The sequence below is a fragment of the Heterocephalus glaber genome, unplaced genomic scaffold (assembly GCF_053883595.1).
Source record: "Heterocephalus glaber isolate CG9 unplaced genomic scaffold, H.glaber_assembly_v1.0 deba00000122, whole genome shotgun sequence".
NCBI classification, from domain to species: domain Eukaryota; kingdom Metazoa; phylum Chordata; class Mammalia; order Rodentia; family Bathyergidae; genus Heterocephalus; species Heterocephalus glaber.
Window position 1 is genome coordinate 64,683,506 of NW_028258138.1, and position 19,563 is coordinate 64,703,068.

At 31.8% G+C, this 19,563-nt stretch overlaps 1 protein-coding gene across 29 annotated transcripts in view; it reads right to left on the reverse strand.

Annotated features, from left to right (window-relative positions):
* Window positions 1-19,563, reverse strand: part of Zbtb20 (zinc finger and BTB domain containing 20) — an 865,938-nt gene that overhangs the window by 458,046 nt on the left and 388,329 nt on the right. For 16 of the 29 annotated variants that reach the window (XM_087208829.1, XM_004835685.4, XM_087208746.1 and 13 more), the window contains one exon: window positions 4,916-4,990. The exons of the other annotated variants lie outside the window; for them this stretch is intronic. The gene's annotated coding sequence lies outside the window, so the exon portion shown is untranslated. The remainder of the gene's footprint in view (window positions 1-4,915; window positions 4,991-19,563) is intronic. 29 annotated transcript variants of the gene reach the window in all.

The following is a 19,563-nucleotide window of genomic DNA, read 5'->3' on the forward strand; positions in this document are numbered from 1 at the left end:
TACAATGATTTAAGCTTCTCCATGGGGGAGAGAGAGAAGATATGGTGGGATAAAGTAAATTTAAGGACCAAATTAAGACATATCCAGGACTTTGCTATGGGTAAAATAACAGAAAAGAATTTATACTGGCCACTTTGGGTTGTTTTATGACAGAATCCAATATAGGAAAGGCAAAATAAATTATCAGGGCAAGTAATCCATTTTAAATTATTAAAGTTTATTTCCTTATTTTCACACTCCAAGAACTTGCCTCTGATGGAAATAACCCCTCACAATAGTGACATTCTGACACCATGCTTGATGCACACTCTTAGGAAGCCTGAATGCCACATCACAATGGCTCTGTTCGGATTACTGGTTTCATCATGCCTGTAAGCCCAATTAAACTACTGAAGTTTTTAATGGTCTTCTGTCCACTTTGTAAATCATCATAAAGAATATCAAGTCAATGAATAAATTTGCCTCTCTATGACTCATTGAACCAAAGATCCAATATAAAAGTACAGTATATGGGAATAATGAAATAAAAACTTTTGATAACAATCAATGTTTTCAGACTACTCCTTTATGAATAAAGTTTGAGCACCCTGGTAGAGGAGACTATAGTTTAGTAAGTCTTAAAAAATTAATGTAAGGCAATTTGCGCCTCAGGAAATACTGCTCATACAATGAGTATAGAGAAAAAATTGAAGGCTAAGCATGTATATTAGGGTCTATTCTGAGGAATAAATGTCTAGGGATGATCTGTATTGGTGGTCAGTATGGTTTGTGTAACCTGCATGCCCTACCCTGGGCCTCAATTTATTTATTTCAAAATGAGGTGATGGACTTTCATTTCCTATATCCTTTCTAGCTATAATGTTTGATGATGTTCTGCCCTTAAATCCCTCTCACCTTAATTTTGTAATCTTAACAAATGTAAAATGTTTTTATAAATTTCTTTGATGTCCTTAAATGTTATTCAACACGATAACAGTACAATTCACTAGGCCTAAATTTTATCATTTTAGTTCTGCCTCAAAGGCCAAGTGTTATGAGAGATTTCATTTGCATTCCCAGAAGCTGATTTAATAAAAATGAAAGTATCTCTTCTGAAAATAAATTTTAAAAAATGTTGGTGGGGAGGAAGGACAGAAACCTTTATGTCAAGTAGTCCTGAGTTCTAAAGAATAATGTGGTCTTACAGATGTTGAGAAATTGCAATGAAAGTAGATTCTGTTCATAGTAATTCTCAAATCTTTTGCCTCTTCACATAATATCTGTTGTACCATGTGTCCTATTCCCTTTATGCACAACTCATGGAATGACAAGAAGACAAACTGAGGTGACTGTCAGGTAGGCTTATCACTGCAGTCAACTGTAGGGTATGAAATATAAAACACAACTGAAACGTGAAACTTCTAAACATCATTTCATAACAGAAAGGATATAGTATAAATGAGCATTTCTTATTTTATTCAGGAAAAAGAATGTAAAGTCAATTAAGTAAAAGACTAGGACGCTGATGTCTGGTCTGACAACACGAACAGAAAATCTATCTTTGTCATCCAGCAGCTACAGTGTTTTTGTTTGTTTTTTCTCTAGGAATTTGATCCATTTTAATTTTACTTTGGTACAGGGTGAGAGATTTGGATCTAGTTTCAATTTTCTGCATGTTGAATTCCCAGTTATCCCAGCACCATTTGTTAAAGATATTGTTTTTTTTTCAACTTATATTTTTTGTTCCCCTTGTCAAAAGTCAGTAGGCTAGAGATACTTGGGTTTGTTTCTGTGTCTTCTATTACATTGGTCTACATTTCTGTTTTTGTGCTGGTATCATGTTTTTCTTGCTATGGCTGTACAATATAGTTTCCAAGCTGGTATAGTGGCACCTCCAGCATTGCTGTTTTTGTTCAATATTGCCTTGTTTATTCTGGATCTTTTCTAATTCCAGTTGAAAGTCAGTACTGCTTTTTCTAGATATGAGAAGAATGTTGTTAGTATTTTAATAGGGATTACATTGAATCTATAGATCTTTTTTTTGGTAATATGGTCATTTTAACAATATTAATTTTGCCAATCCAAGAACATTTTGTAATAAGAAAACACTTGAACTCACAGGTACAGGCAAAGACTTCCTGAGTAGGATTCTAAAAGTACAGGCAATAATATCAAAAGTCAACAAATGGGACTATATCAAACTGAAAAGTTTCTTTACAGCAACAACCAATTAGAGCCAAGAGACAGTCACTGAATTGAAGAAAATCTTTGCTAGCTACTCTTCTAATAGAGAATTAATATCTATAATATATGAAGAAGTAAAAAAATTAACCCCTGTAAAACAAAGAACCTAACAAAAAAATCAGTGAATGAACTGAATAGATACTTCTCAAAAGAAGCTCAAATAGCCAAAAGTATACGAAAAAATATTCAGATTCTCTAGCCATCAGAGAAATGAAAACCAAAACTACATTGAAATTCCATGTCACCCCAATCAGACTAGATGTGATCAAAAAAAAAAAAAAGAAAAAAAAATCAATGAATGTTGGTAAGAATGTGGGGGAAAAGGAACCCGCCATACCTTCCTACTTTGTCGGTGGGAATGCAAACAAGTTCACCCACTATCAAAATCAGTGTGGAGATTTTCAAAAATATCAGAAATTTTCAGAAATATCATTTGCTATACTTAGCTATACCACTCATTGGTACATTCCTGAAAAAATCTGGACTACATACTACAGTGATGCTTATATACTCATTTTTATAGCAATGTAATTCCCAAAAGATTAGCTATGGAAACAGCCTAGATGCTCATCAACAGATGAATAAATAAAGAAAATGTGATACATATATATATATATATATATATACACACACACACACACACACACACACACACACAATGAAATATTAGGCATAAAGAAGAATGAAATCATGAAACCACTTGCAGGAAAATGGATAAAACTAGAAACCATTATGCTAAGCGAAACTAGCCAGACTAAAACGTTAAGTATCACATTGCTTCTCTTATATGAGAAACCTACAAAACATAAATTAACAAATACAGAACTGAAATAAAAGAGAGAGGACAGGAAACCAGGAAGTAGACATTTGAAGACAGGGAAGGGGAAAAATGGGAGGGGACAGGAAAAGCGGAGGGGTTATAGGCTTGAAATTGAAAAAGATGTTTATATGTATTTACCAACTTCTCAAAATAAATGAAAGTTTAAAACTAACAAAACAAACAAGGATATGTTTTGGGCAAATTCTTTTACAATTGGTTTTCTTAACTGATAAAGCTTTTTTTGGCCTTTCTTTACAATAAATATTCTATAAAAGAACAAATCCGAAATTTCTGACTTTTTACAAATTTTGTGATTGTACTAAAAAAAGCTAATTTGTGATTATTTTTGTGTCAAGAGATGAGATTATTTTTGAAAAATGAGAAATTATCCTTGTTCTTAGGGACCTTACTTTCTGTGGGTTTGAACTCTTGCATTTATGATAAAGATAACAATAATCATCATTTCTTCACTCATGCAGCCAGGAAGTATGCTGGATTGGCAATATACATAAGCCGACAAAGTGCCTTTCCTTTCAGGTACCCTGCCAGTGTGGTGATCATGCTCTGCCCATACATCATCTCTCTCCCAAAGTGGGCTGTGGGCTGGGGGTGTAGTTCAGTGATAGAGTGCTTGCCTACATGCTTGAGGTCCTGGGTTTGATCCTTAGCACAAAAAGGAATTTAGGAATTCAGACAAAAGGCAGAGACATTTAAACAACTCTATCACTATCTATAGTCAACATATAAGAACTACAGTCAATAATGAAAGAGTTCAATGAACCGAAGTGAAAATGGAAGATATGGTCAGAAATCATCTTTGGTGTTCTCTGTTGGACAGGGACTGTTACACTCTGAAAACCATGATGCAGTATGCCCTACATTTGGCATTCTAACAACAGAAGGTTAACTGTTTTAAGACTCTCTAGCAAAACAAACACCTTGCAACAAACACACTAAACTCCAAAGCTCAGGAAGACATCATAAGCTTCTAGATTTTGTAATCAAAATGTACATCTTGATTTAAAATTTTAAAAGAAGGTTGACTTTCCTTGTAGTATTTCACAACCTTTGAGTGCAGCATTAAAATGATTTTCTTTTTTTCTTCTACTGACTATAAGCTTCTGTTTTCTTACCCTGGGCGTCTGAATCTTTTATACGCTCCAGTTCTATTCACTGCCTGTTATTCAGACACTAAAATCCCAAATGTTAATTGTTCTTCCAAGTACATTGACAAAACAGCAGCTAAATAAGGGTAGACCAGACTGTGGTAGACTCTGACATGCATTTATGGAACAATGGGGCTCTGAGAGACAGCCTTGTAGCTCATGGGAAGACATAAGATGTACTATTTTGACTGCTTCGTAGCAGAATGGGGAACACACGCACACAAGGGAATTATGCATTTTACTTGGTTTTGTCCAAAGTCCTCAAGGCATCAGAACCTTGTGATGTCATCATGAACTTTCCATTTCCATTGAAACAAGGGCTAAAAATTGCTAATGACATCACAAAGGAAAGTAAAATCTACTTTGATTTCATAAGAAACCTTTTACCTTTCATAAATTTGGTACCAAAATCCAAGAATCCAGACAGGGTGCATGTCACTGTGCTGATGCACAATGGGTGACACCCTCTGTAACAAAATTCAAACCAGCTAAAAGAAAGAATTCACAATTTTAGTTAGATAAAAAAAGACGTACTGAATATTGAGCCTAAAAACTTCTTTTAAAAGAAAGAAATTATTTAAAGATGTATTTCTCCTAGGACATTCAAATTTTTACTTATATCTTGTTACTATGTTAGTAATGCTTTTGTCCCTGTTTGGAATTGGTCACAGAAACACAGAGGGAGGTGCAAGAAGCTTCCACTTACAGGAACACAGTGTAGCTCAATCTTTTGTTTTTTAAGGTGCAGTGATTTCAGTCTCTAAATGTAACTTCAGGCAGTCTGAAAAGAAACAGGTTAAAATCTCTTTCAGTTATAATTGGTATTTCAGATTTAATTAAAAATTAAACTTTCATAATGTTTCACCCTCCAAAGCAATGCATTATCAGTCAAGCGTGGCTTTTTTTTTTTCCTGTTAAGGGGGGAAAAAAATCCTCTTCCCAAAGTAGTTTTTTAATAAAGAGGGGGGGAGTAATTCTGAAAAATAAAATATGCCTCCATGTTAAGGATTTCATAATGATGACTAGTAACTTGGTGCTTCTGAATTTTAGCTATATTTTATCTCATTTATAAAAAACAAAACACAACACGTTCACAGTCTAAAGAATATATGAAATGGTTGAACTCAAAGAATAAAGAAAAACCTATAGATCTGAATACATACATTAAAGAAAAATCATGACTTCAAATAGGGTTGCAAAAAAATGCTAGATCTACTGCTGTCAAACAACTGAAATGTGGCGGGGCAGATGGTGAGGTAGAGGTAAATGAAGACACTTAGGAGTACAAAATGACCATTAAAATGTATTATGGGTTCTGTGTGCCCCATTTCAAATCATACTGTACATCTTGTCATATTCAGCTGTAGCATTTGAAACAGCACAGGTTTTGAACCAGACCTTCTGGTTTAACCTCCTAGTTAAAAAAAAAATGTATTCTTAGTCATCAAATTTATGAGTTCAGGAATTAAGATCTCCAATTACATGACAAATATTTGGGTTTAAAACATCATACCATTTTTTCTAACCCTTTCTTTCTTCCAACAATATCATCTATAAAAATGAAAATAGTTTAAGAAAAACCTTATACACATTAGATTAAGTCATGCCTATTTTTAGCATGAAATAACACATAAGAATTCAGAAAAAATAGTTTTTAAAATTAAAATGGAACTATTATAATTATTTTTCTGTTATTTTACACAAGTATTTAAAATATATATATTTGTATTAGTATGTGTGGTTATGTTTATGTCCAACCTCACATAATAGAAATTAATATTTTAATATTTCTACATTTGAGAGCATAATCATAAATGACCCCTGAAATTGTACCTATTATTAGGAAATGCATCTAGTTCTCACCTGTGAATTCCTGTTTTCTTTCTTTCTTTGAAATATATGGATGAATAGTTTGAATAATGTATCTATTTGTCATACATAGATTTTAAATGTGGCTGGTTCAGATTCCCACTAAATCCGTCCATGAATGGATTATGAGATTCAATTAAAAAAAACAACAAAAAAACTGACACTGACTAAACTTTTCCCTTCCTCCTCAAATGCCTGAATTAGCCTAAAAATGCACCAGTGTAAAGACAGAAATTATGGAGGCATCACCAGGGACAACTGAATGAGAGGAGGAGAGTGCATATATATCCCTAAAAGGCAACAAAACATTCATAAAAGAAACTGACAAAAATAACTGTGCTCAGAAATCGTATGAAATAACAATAATCTTTGATAAGTGGTTCAGAAATATAAAAACTTCCCACATATAGATAAATCCACATCAACAACTGGTATTGTCCTACTCACCAATAAGATATGGTTAGTGAAACTAATTCCCTCTGTAGCTCAGATACGAAAAAGTGATAGAAACTAGGCTGAATATTTACATATAAACTATTTAACTGGGAGCTAGCAGTTCAGTCAGATTTTCTTTTCCCTAATTTACCAGATGTTGAGTGAATTAAAGGTTCAGTTCAAAATAATAAAGTCAATTCTGTGAATAGTCTAACATTTTTGCCTTCCTCTTTTTCCATTTCTTTGTTTTCTTTGACCTTTGTTTTCACTCCATTTGTGCTTGTTTCTTCCCTACTTTCATTTTCTTCTCTCTTACTCTCCCTCTCTGCTTTTTTTCTCTCTCTTTCCCTTGGTGAAGGTAATGAAGCTCAAAAATAACATCTTGTATCCTGTTGAGGAAAACTTGGTCCCAACTATCCTTCCAGATGACAAACTCATTTTTAAATGTCTGCTTCCCAATCCGAAGAAAACAGCTATGTAGAAAATAGAGATACAACATCACTTACCACTATCAGCACCATCACTTTTAAATCCTATGCTGCATTCATCACAAGGAGAACTGAAGTTTATTTATATTATACATAACTTCAAAGAGGCCACAAATAAGACTAATAACACGACCATTCTGGGGCACTCAAGCAAACGGCTGGGCAAAACAGATGGATCTTACTTTGCGCCAGAACTCAAAAAATACAGTCGCCAACTCACTGTTGGCGACTACATTATCTTGGCCCAAAGATGTACCTGGAAGTGGGACCAGTTGTCTTTAACATGAATACTGTTCCTCTTCATATCTGACTCATGAACAAATGATTAACTCTGTCACTATGCAGTGGGGCTCAGTATTGGGTAGAAATTGGAAGGCAGGTCATTAAGAAAGTGAAAAATTCTGAAGGGCAGACATTTAAGACAAGGATCTTATTACTGGTTTTACTATTAACTCCTTTACAACTTTCTGACTTGAGATATTTGTTTTGCTCAAGTTCACAACCGTACAATGAATTCACCTTTCAAATGGTAGATTTGTAGAGTATGTGACATTAATAAGAACTTGCTCCTGATATTTCAGCTTCAAAACTCTTTTTAAAATTTTATTTTTGTAATACAGATTAATCTGTCATTAATAAAATTGACAACCAGTGCCAGACTTCTCTAATCAGAACAAAACTATGTAAAGCTTTATAGATTATAGCCAACATCTAATGATGAACTGAAAAGCAGCTCAGTAATCAATGCAAATTACAAAGCCTGGAAGAATGAATGCTTCCCTGACAGAGATCCTTTAGCAAAGAATTTTATGTTCTGAGTTAAAGACTCAGTTTGTGCTTCCAGACAAGTAGGAAATGAAGTATTTTGCAGTAACCTATCCTGTAAGTCAGAAGGCCACAAACAAAGCCTCCAGTAAATAAAGTGAAACCGGAAAGAGTCCGGGCAACTATAGATTTTAACATTGAGTAGGAACAAAAGCCTGCTCTGACCACATTCTACTTTTTAAAATTCTCACACAGATAGGAGTTTTAGATATCACCAGGTCAGAGAACTTCAAGGAAAGAACAACAAAAGCATTACAGTTTAGGAGGTCTGTTAATTCAGGCACTTGCCTTAATGTTCTCCCAGTTATTCAGCCCTGATCATATCTTGCGCAGATTATTTTTGAGAGTTCATTCACCTCTCTATGATTTATGCATTTTGACACTCTTCAGATTTGATTTTTAAAAGACACAAGCCTTGCGTGTGATGAGCATAAAAAGCTAATTATAATACATTTTGGGATTTTTTACTTTCTTTTTTTTTTACTTTTTAGAAACTTTTTTATGGAAAATTTTAAACGTATGCAAAAGTGGAACGCATAGTAATATGAATTCCCATGTACTCATCACCCAAAGTTAATTTATTTTCCATTTATCTTGTTACCCACTTTTTCCTCCATTAGATCATTTCAAAGAGAATCTCAGATATCACATCATCTCATCCACGAATACTTTAGTATGCATTACCAAAATATAATGACCTTTTACAAACATAACTAATTTCACCCCACTTCAAATATAAACAATAATTTAATGAATCTGATCCAGGACACTAAACCACATGTAGTTACCATGTATGTCTCCACAGTCTCCTCTAGGCTATGACAATTTTTCAGTCTTTCCTTGTTTTTCATCACATTCATAACATTTGAAAAGCAATGATGAGACATTTTGTGTCATGTTACTGAATTTGATCTTGTCTGATGTTTTCTCATAATTAGACTGGAATTATGAGTTTTACGAGTGAATAGAAGTGAAGCATCCTTCTTATAATACAGGTATTCTATGATATCAACATGCTATACTGAGAACTTTAACTTTGGTCACTTGGTTAAAATGATATCTGATGTCTGTCAGGTTTCTCCACAATTCTTTTTGTTTTTACAAGTATAATTTCATTTTTAACAGCATGTTGAGATTTAATTAATATAATATACAATTCACCCTTATTAAGTGTACAACACAATTTTTTTTTTTTTTTTTTTTTTTTTTTTGTGGTACCGGAGATCAAACTTGAGAGGCAGGCGGCGGCACCAGTGAGCTAATTCCCTGGCCCTCAACACAACAATTTTAAGTAAATTTAGAGTTGGACAACTACTTCTACAAACATTTTGGTCACCACCTAAACTTCTTTCATATCTTTATGTAGTTAAACCCTGCTCTTTCACCTCTAGTCTTAGACAAATAATCTGCCTTCTGTTTCTAAAACATGGCTTTTTCTGGACACTTCTTATAAACATAACTATACAATATATAGTCTCTTTCATGTGACTTTTTAAACTTATGAATCATTTTTAAATATTCATATGTGTGTGGCATGTAGCAGTAATCTGTTTTTGTGGATGAACGGTCTACTATTGTATGGATACAACATCACATTTTATTTATCCACTCATCAGTTGATGAACATTGGACTGTTTCTATTGACTATTATGAATAATGATGCTGTGAACATTTACTTACATGTAAGTCTTTGTGTGGACATATGTTTTTATTCCTCCTAGCTGGAAACCTTGAAGTGAAGTTGCTGTGTCATAGGGTAAGTTTATTTTAACTTTTAAGAAATTTCCAAATCATTCTCCAAAGTATTTTACAATCTCAATAGCATGCAGGAAGGTTTCATTTTTCCATGTTTACCTACATTTGTTACTATTTTCTTTAGTATATCCTATAATGGGTGCATCTCTTGGCTAAAATTTACTTTTATCTAAAGATTAATGAAGTATCTTTTACTTTTATCTAAAGATTAATTGAGTATCTCTTCATGTGCTTGCAATTCCCTTTTCTTATTTGGTGAAATATCTATTCAAATATTTTCCTAATTTTTATTTTTTCCTTTTTTTATTATTGAATTGGATAATTTTTGTATATATTATGATAGTTACCAGTTTTGTTCTTTTTTTTAAATCAAGCTTTTGGGGCCATATCTGAGAACTAGATCTGATCCTAGTTAATGAAAAATTTTTCCTATCTAGAACTTTCTCCTATATAGAAATGTTATAATTTCAGCTTTAAATGTAGTCTATGATCCATTTTGAAGTAATTTTCATGTATGATGTGAAGTAAGGGTTTAAAATAAAATTTTTCTTATTATCCTGGTACCATGGATATTCATTTATACTTCAAATAGTCCTAGTATCAATTACTTATCACTATTTACTAAAAGACTATTACTTTCCCTGCCAAACTGCCTTGGTACTTTTGTCAAAATGAACTGACCAAAAATGTGAAGGATTTTCTGTACTGTTGATACCATTTAGTTAACCTACATGCTGATACCACACTCTCTCCTTACCATACTTTCTGCAGTAAGTTTTAAAATGAGGAAGCATATAAAATCTAATTTTGTTTTCCTTTTATAATTTTTAATTAATATAAGTCATGCAATTTTTAGAATCAGTTTGTAAATTTCTGCAAAAATGACTTTTTATGTTACAGCAAATGGAATCCTTTTTACTAATTTGTGCTAGTATATAGAAATATAATTGGTTAAATTTTTTACAATGCCACTTAAACCTAGTTAACTTGCTGAATTCATTTATAGCTTGTACATGTGTATGTGTGGATTAAGATTTTCTACATACAGGATTATACTATTTGCAAATTAAAAAATTAACTTTTTTACTTCCATCTGGATGTCTTCAATTAATTTCTGTTCTGTCTTCTCTTCCTTTCCCTCATTTTCCCTTTCCTTGTGCTCTTTCCCTTTTTCTCTCATCTCTTCCCCTTGCCTCGCTTCTTCTTGCCCCTTTTTTTCTTCCTCTCCCCTCCCCTCTCTTCTTCTCTCATATCATTCTCTGTATAAACTTTATTACAATGCTGAATAAAATAGGTGAGATCTGATAATCTTGCCTCTTTTCCAACTGTAGGTGTAAATCAGTCAATCTTTCATTATTTAGTATGATGATATCTATAGGTTTTTCATAGATACCCTTTATCACATTACAAAAGTTCCTATTTTTACTAGTTTGTTAGAGATTTCTGTTTCTCATGAATACTGGATTTTTTCCAAGTAGGGTTTATTTTCTGGGATAAACCCTATTTGGTCAGGGTTTATAACATTTTCAATATTGTTGAATTTTTTTGAATATTCTATTGTGGATTTTGGTGTCTATTTTCATTACACAAACTGGCTTGCAATTTTCCTAATTGTAATGTTTATATATATTTTTATCTGACTTTGATTCATAGTAATACTGTCCTCATGGAATGAATCAAAAAGTGCTTTCTTTGAATATTTTATAGGAAATTTTGTAAAATATTGGTATTTTCCTCCTTTAAATATTGGGTAGAATTCATCAGTGAAGCCATCTAGAATTTCTTTTAATTATAAATTTCATCCTTTTAATGTTATAGGTCTATTAAAATTCTTTATTTTTTTTCTTGAGTCAAGTTTTGTTGATTTTTTGTTCATTTTTAATATGGTTATTTTATCTAAGTTTTAAAACTGCATAGGTCATGTTTGTTCATAGTTTTCATTTATAATGCTTTAATTTCTATGGGATTCTTAGTGATATCTATTCTTTCATTTCTGATTTTTGGTACTCTGTCATTTTCTGTCCAATTTCTTTTGTCAGTGTAGCAAAAAATAATTGTCAATTTTGTTGATCTCAAAAAATTAACTTCATTTCATTCATTTTCTGGTTTTCTATTTTATTTATTTCTGTTTTTGTCTTTTTATTTCCTTTTTTGTTCAAATTGGTTTTCATTTTATAATTATGTTGTATCTACGTTCACCTACGTGTGTTAGTCATATTTCTGTCTATAATGAAATACCTGAGGTAATTAATTGAAAAAGAGAAAAGTTTCACTTAGGCTCACAGTTATGGAGGTTCTGTTTCAAGACTCAGTGGCCCATTACTGGGACCTCTGAAGAGAGCAGCATATCATGGTGGGAATATATGACAAAGTCTGGATGAAGAGCAAGACTGAGGACTAACAGAGTGCTACACTGACCTTCAAAGGTACACTCTCAAAGACAGAAGGCCCTTCCACATGTCTCCAACTCTGAAAGAACCATAGAATCTCCCAGTAGAGGTACTCTGATAATTAAGCCTTTAACCTTTAGGGGACACTGCTCATATCCAAACCATAGTGCTACATAATTATATGATTAAGTCTTTTTATTTCTTTGGGTTATTATTTGTTATCATTTGCTTTCAGTTTAAAGGATTTCTTTCAATATTTCTTGTAAGATAGGTGTATTAGCAATAAATTATCTGTCTTTGTTTATCTGGGAGATCTTTATTTTATATTAATTTTTGTGTAAGTTTGGCTAAATATAAAATTCTTAATTGATTACTTTTATTTCCCCAGCAGTTTGAGTATGTTATCCTTCTGCCCTCTGGCTTCAGCTGTTTCTACTGAGACATAAGCTGTTAATCATAGTGTTTCCCCCTGTACATAATGACTTTTTATTCCTCTTGCTACTTTTCTTTTCTTTTTTTTTTTTTTTTGGTTCTGGAGATCAAACTTGGGACCTTGTCCTTTCCAGGCAGGTGGTGGAACCACTGAGCTAAATCCCTGGCCCTTCCTCTTGTTACTTTTAAGATTTTCTTTTTCTTGGCTTTTAAAAGTTTGATAGCCAAACTTGTAGAGACTCTTTTGTCTTTGACCAGCTGAAGTTTTGAGATTCTTGAATATATAGATCAGTGTTATTCATAACATTTGGGAAGTCTTTTTTCACATTTCTTCAAATATTTTTGTGTGTTCTTTTTTTCTCTTCTCTTCCTCTCCCATTATACATATTTAGTATGCTTGAAGATCCATGAAGCTCTGTGGATCATCTTCATTTTTTTCTGTTCTTCAGATTGGATAGTTTCTACTGATTTATTTTCAAGATTTATCTTTATCTTTACTGTTTCCTAATTTTTCATTTCATTTGTACTTTTTAACTCCAGAATTTTGTTCTTTTAAAATATTGTCTATCTTTACTTTAATATTCTCTATTTAAGGAGTAATTAATTTTAATTATTTAACACGGTTTCCATATCTACTGCAACATAGTTATACAGGCTGCTTTCATCTCTTCATCCAATAAATTCAACATATATACTTTAAGTCAGCCAGTTTCTTTCAATTTTTTTTTTTAATTTTGATATGGACCACACTCCTGCTTCTTTGATATATCTCATAATTTTTCCATGAAAACTGATGTTTTGTATAATACGTGATAACAACTCTGACTTCTGATTTTTCCCTTTTATAGGCTGTGGTTGTATTGATATTTGTTTGGTTAGGATTTACTTGATTTAATTCTGTGGAGTGTGTAATTTTGCACACAGTGCAACTGCTGATGTTTCTCCTCATGTTTCATAATTACTGCTTTTATATTTTAGCCAGAATTTGCCCCTGTGACCACACAGTTTATATATCAGCCAATGATTGGTCAGAGGTTGTACTCAAACTCCTTTGGTCAATAAAGTAGCACCTTTCGCTGATGAACATGGGTGTGGGTAAGAGAATGCTTTCAAGGTCGAGACAGTTTACAAGTCTTCCCCAACATTTACTTTCCACTGAGGTTCTCTCTTATCTCTTTTTTCACCCAAATCTTGAGGTTCAGCCAGAGATATGTGAAACCTTAACCCTCTGTGGCTCTAAACTGGAGTAGGTGTGCACTTTCCAGACAAGCAGGGATATGTGGTAACTTATTAAGGCTTGATAAGTTTACTTTTCCAATTCCTCAGTTTAAATTTGGGGCCTATCTGCCAGTCTATTACCTGCTCCACTCTTAACTACAACTTCAGGCTAAATATATTTGACTTCTTTCTTTGCCTCTGAATTTGCTCTTGTTTTGACAACATCTCAGGGCATGGAGTTCTGTGTTCTACTTCATCAAATCCATCCCTTTCAGCAGTGAAGTTGTAGGCTTTACAAAGTGCTTTGGCCAGCAGAAGTATTGTGTGACAAAGGAGCTTTCGGTGTGGGGGGATGGAAGAATTCCTAGCTAAAACAGCATGGACTTCCAATTATGATAGTTGTGTGAACACTCAAAAAGTATCCAGTTTAGGCGATGTAGTTTATGTTCATAAAAAACTGAAGGCATACAGTTAATAAATGAATGCTGGCAAATTCTTTCCCTTGTAATGCAATTATCAGTGGCTCAAGCTACAGGTATGGGTGTTGCAGGGAGTCTGACTGCCATTTAAATGAAAATATCCATTATGCTTACATGTGTATAGAAAACCTTCTATGTCTTGTACTACTATACCTCTAGGAAGTTTTATAAGTTTCGGGGAATTAAAAATTTCTATCAAACCTGAAAATCCTTAGGTTGGTCCATGAAGATTTTGAGATGGATTAGATTGGATTAGATGGATTAGATGGATAAGACTGTCAAATTTCCACAGCAGAAAACGAGTTTTATCTCTTTTTACAGAACTGAGAGGAACCAGTGAATGAAAAGGGCTAGAATTGTATTAGTTCATAATGACTTGTTAACATATTTAGAGCTGAATTAAACTAAAATAAACCCATTCCAAGCTATTTTGCAGAATATTCATTTAGATTTAACATCATAAAAAATAATAGGTCAGAGATCCTGTAATAGGTCCAAACACTTATTTGGATCACGGAAGTATTTAATAACTTATTCTCTCACAATTTCCTGTGCTCATTTATGGTATATTTCCTCAGGAACACACTAAGGAGATGCAATCCTTTAGGAACTTAAATAACTCTTGTGAATGAGAAAGTTCCCATATTAAAACAGGGAATAAATATTCACTGTAAAACTAACTTTTGATTTACACGATGATCCACAATAAAATTCCCTTGAGAGTAGACTCTCCTAGAGCATTTAAGTTATGAATACATTTTCAGAATCACTGCTGTCACATAAAATAAACATGTAGTATTTGCTTCTAGGAATTTTTAAAACTTTTATTTTGTTATCAAAGACACTGAAAAAGATAGACAAACGTCAGCAAACTTTGTACAGTAAAATTGCAAAGTGTATGAAGCTTTAACTTTGAATATCTCACTGATATTTCCACATCAACTTTCATGCTTCACATTGACAGTGTCAAGAAAATCAATCGATTCACCAAGCTTCATTTCAACGAAGTGTCATAACAATTCACCTTTAACCTAGAAACCAGTAACAATAAAGACTATTGTTTCTACTTGAAAAATAAGAAATCTAATCAATAAAACAAAACCCTGAAATATCACTTAAATTGTTTAAGGACACAAGTAAGTCTGATCATGTAGTATGCTGAAACTCCATTGCCTTATTTCATGCAGTTATCACTTTGGCAATATTCAAACTGTAATAAAGAAACTTAGAGCCATCATTTCCCATTTATCTTTGTATCTGAGTAGACGTAAATATTTAAGTGGATATTTGGTCCTATGGAATAGTACTTCTCCAGCTTGTCTCTCAAGTGAAGTACTCAGACCTTTCTTCAGTTGTGCTTTTGTTAGGCTTTGCAATTTTTTTAGATGATTTCAACCTAATCCAATTTTTATTACTATTTTTACTATTAACAAAAAATAGCTCATTCTGGTTATACAAACTAGAACTCACTATCATGAAAATTTTCCTGAAGGGTATGTAGCCCCTAATTTGAGTTTAGATATATTTAAAAATACATTTTTGACAATCCAGAATGGAATGTTACCTATCTGTTGTAAGTCTTCTAAGACTGAGAATATGACATTAGATATTAATTATATTTTTTAATCTATATAGAGGGCTATAAAAGAAGCATCTCATAAAATATCCTTTGTATTTCATGAAAGTGACTATTTACCATGATATTCATCATATAGGGATCTTTTTATTTCTGAAGAGCATACTACAAAGATATTTCTTTATAGTCTTAGTATCAGCAATGTATTTCTTCAAAATATATGATAAGAGCTCAACTGTAAATGTACATAAGATTTTATATAAAATACTTTTGTAAACATAGGTCTAATATTTTCTCATTTATTCATTTTATTTTTCATTTACTTCATTTATAATTTATCTTTCATTAATATTAAATAAATGCTTATACCATATATCTATGTATTCTTTAAACCATGTTAATTTTTTTTGAAAAAAGGGGTGTCCATCTGTCTTGTCTCTTTAGCTACCCTTTGTCAATTCATCTAAATTTACTCTATGAGATTACAAAATTTTAGATGCAATACAGAAAAAAGATGGTAAACTCATCCTCACTTTTGTGGTTTCTTTAGTTTTCTTCTATCCTCAAATCTATTCAAAGCAGATATGTGAGGAAAAGAACAGATTTGTATTGTCAGAGTTTGGAATTAACATGAGGCTTAGGTAAGCATCTTTTCACTAAGTCACAGGAAAATGATTCTTGAGTTTCTGTACAGGAATAAAATTATTTGGACCCAATGGAACAACAAGAATATTTTCACATTATTAATGAAGTATATAACATAAGACAGAATTGAATGATTTTTCAGACTGTGCCCTGTACATGGCAGCCAGGTTGAGGGAGTGCACAGCTAAACAAGCCATGTCCCTGGCCCAAGCTACCTCTGTAAGAATAAAAGATTTCTTTAATAATTTGCATGAAGACAAATATTTTCTAAATTGTATTAATCCCTCATATAAGTTATACTAAACTGCCATATATTCTATTTCTATAGTACTCCTTACAAAATAAAATTAATTATAATGCTTTTCAGCTAACTCCCTTGCTGTTGTACTTCATATAAATATTCAGATAAACCTCCTAGTTTGCATGGCCATGGAAAAGAACAAAACAAAACATAAAATACAGATAAGTATAAATAAAAATTACACGGACCAATAATCTTATCACACAGAGATACACGACCAATGTGATAAACTTTAATCCTTCTTTGATTTACTTGTTTCCCCTGCATATCACTGAATTGCCTCCTATTCCCATTTTTTGGTATGTACTCAAACAACTGAAAGATTTCCACAGTAATTATTTTTCTATAAAATTAATAAGCAAGTAGTATTGTATTTCATAGGCTTGTTATTATTAGTTATATTTTTAGTCACTGTTATTTGTAATTATTATATGAACCTGATTTCAGCCAATCAGCTCCATGCATATTATATATATCCATATATATGTATATATATCCATATATATGGATATATATATGGATATTTACCCATGCATATATTATACTATTATACAAGTATTGAACAATTTTTCCGAAACAATACAGAGGCTAGAAATCACTTCTAAAGACAAACAAGACAAAATGGTAAATTTGATCCTAACAAGTAAAACAAGTGTATATCAATGCCAAATAGAAATTATTTTAGATAACATCTTCATTTATTTTCAACTTTACTATCTTTACCACAACACTACAATGTTATTGCAGACAATTAAGATTTAGATATACTCGTACTGTAAAGGTAAAACATCATAAAAGTCCCACTGCATTATCTCTCAAGTGTCTAATCCAATTGTATTCAAGGAGATATCTTCTTTCCATAAACTTAGTCATTTAGCATTACATCATCTCCCATGGCTCAGATTATCCACAATTATAAAATACTTTAACAAAACTGTTATGAAGTGGGTTGTAATATATATTCATATAACTACTTTTTCATTTTGGATTAGTAAGGAAATAAACAATGCATCAATATGTTTCACTGAAACTGTTGTTTAAATATAGTAACAGGCTGGGCAAATAAAGGGAGTGTGCTCGGTAAATTTATTTACATTTTAATAAGACCTCAGACAAATAATAACACACGGGAAGCTCATAGTGATGTTAAGCCAAAATGGTGGCTGAAAAACGCCTTGAAGTCTGGAAGTTCTACTACTTAATCAATAGTATTGCTTCAAACTAAGATAGGATAACAGTCCCACAGGCACAGGTATGTGGAAAATCTATGAAAAACATTATTCAAAGATGGCATTAAAAATTGAGAGGGGATAAAATTTTATAAAATATAATAATTTTCAAAGTTATAACTTAGAAATACATACTGAATGCTAAAGTTTAAAGTGGATAAGTTCTATGAAATAAAAATCTCAAGAAAGCAATTAACTTGTTTTTTTTATACAATTATTCTTAATAACTAGCACAATACTGAGTAGAAAACTGATTCTCAGTAGATGTTTTCTGATTTGTGTTAAGTATAAAGAATCTATGCCATAGGGTGTAGTTTAAAAATGTCAAACGTTCATTTATCCATATTGTGTAAAAGAACAAAATAAAAATATTTTTAAAATAAGATAAATTATATCACCAGTAAAAAAGTAGGATACAGTAATTTATACTGAACTACACTGAAATAATAAATTATAAAAAAATCCTTGAATTGAAAACAGACCAATGTAAATACATACTGAAATCCTATAGATGACTCCAGGCTCTCAGAGATATAAATACTCAATGGCAGTATCATAACAGTGATTTGCACCAATATCACATTTCATTTCAGTCATACTGTACAAGAAGTGACAACATGTGATTAGACATTCCAATTTTCTAATCATATACAATGTAAAGAATCTGTCTATTGAAGCATTTAAGTATTTTGGGAAATTATTAATTCTTACAGATGTTCTTAATTAAAATCTACACTAAACTTTCAATGTGAAAACTAATTCCAATCATAAATTGTTTTATATTTAAACAATTTTAATATTTACACTGTGATATATTAAATTGTTACAAAAAACCTTCAGTTTTCTTTATAAAATCTTAAATATGAAGTGTTTTCCAGGAATACAAGACCAATAATGACAAATCAATTACTTAAATATTTTTCTGAATAGTCATATTCCAAATTATCCTGTAAAATGTTTAAGGGAAAGGGTGATGCATCTGAATCCTAGTGCCTACTGAAAAAATTCTGGTATAGAGCAAGCAATGAATAAGTATCTGACGAACTGATTTGAATTTAAAAATATACTATGAGAAAAATCTTCTGACCAATTAGAGTTTGATAATATTTAGCAGAAAAGAGACTGATAAACTTTAATATTTAATCTTAAAAATCAAAAAAAATAAAATTCTAATCTACTTTATCAACATATTGAAGACTGTCTTAAATCAACAACTAATATCTATCTTTAATTATGAAAAAAACTGGAAATGTCACCCTATAATTAAGAACAAAATGTATGCTCAGTATCATAAGGATTACTTAACTGTTTTGGGAATCTTAGTCAGTGAAATGGGACATTAAACACATTTAGCAGAGAAAAAAGTAGATAAAATTCATTGTTGGCAGATAACTTAATGACACTGAAAACCTAAGATAACTTACAAGAAACTCTTAACAGATGAGTAAACTAGTTAGATAATAAATATTATGAAGAACAGATACAGCTCTTCCACTAAAAAAACCAGGAAATAGAATGTAAGCAATTCAAAACAATACTAAGAACATAATATGTTCAGAAGCAGTAAAAAAAGGAATTTAGAGACCTATATAAATGACACAATTTACTTATATATGAAACATTACAGATATGAGAAACACAATATACTTTTGAGCATGAATACTTCAAAGATATTAATTTATAGGCTTAATCAAATTCTAGTGGAACATTTT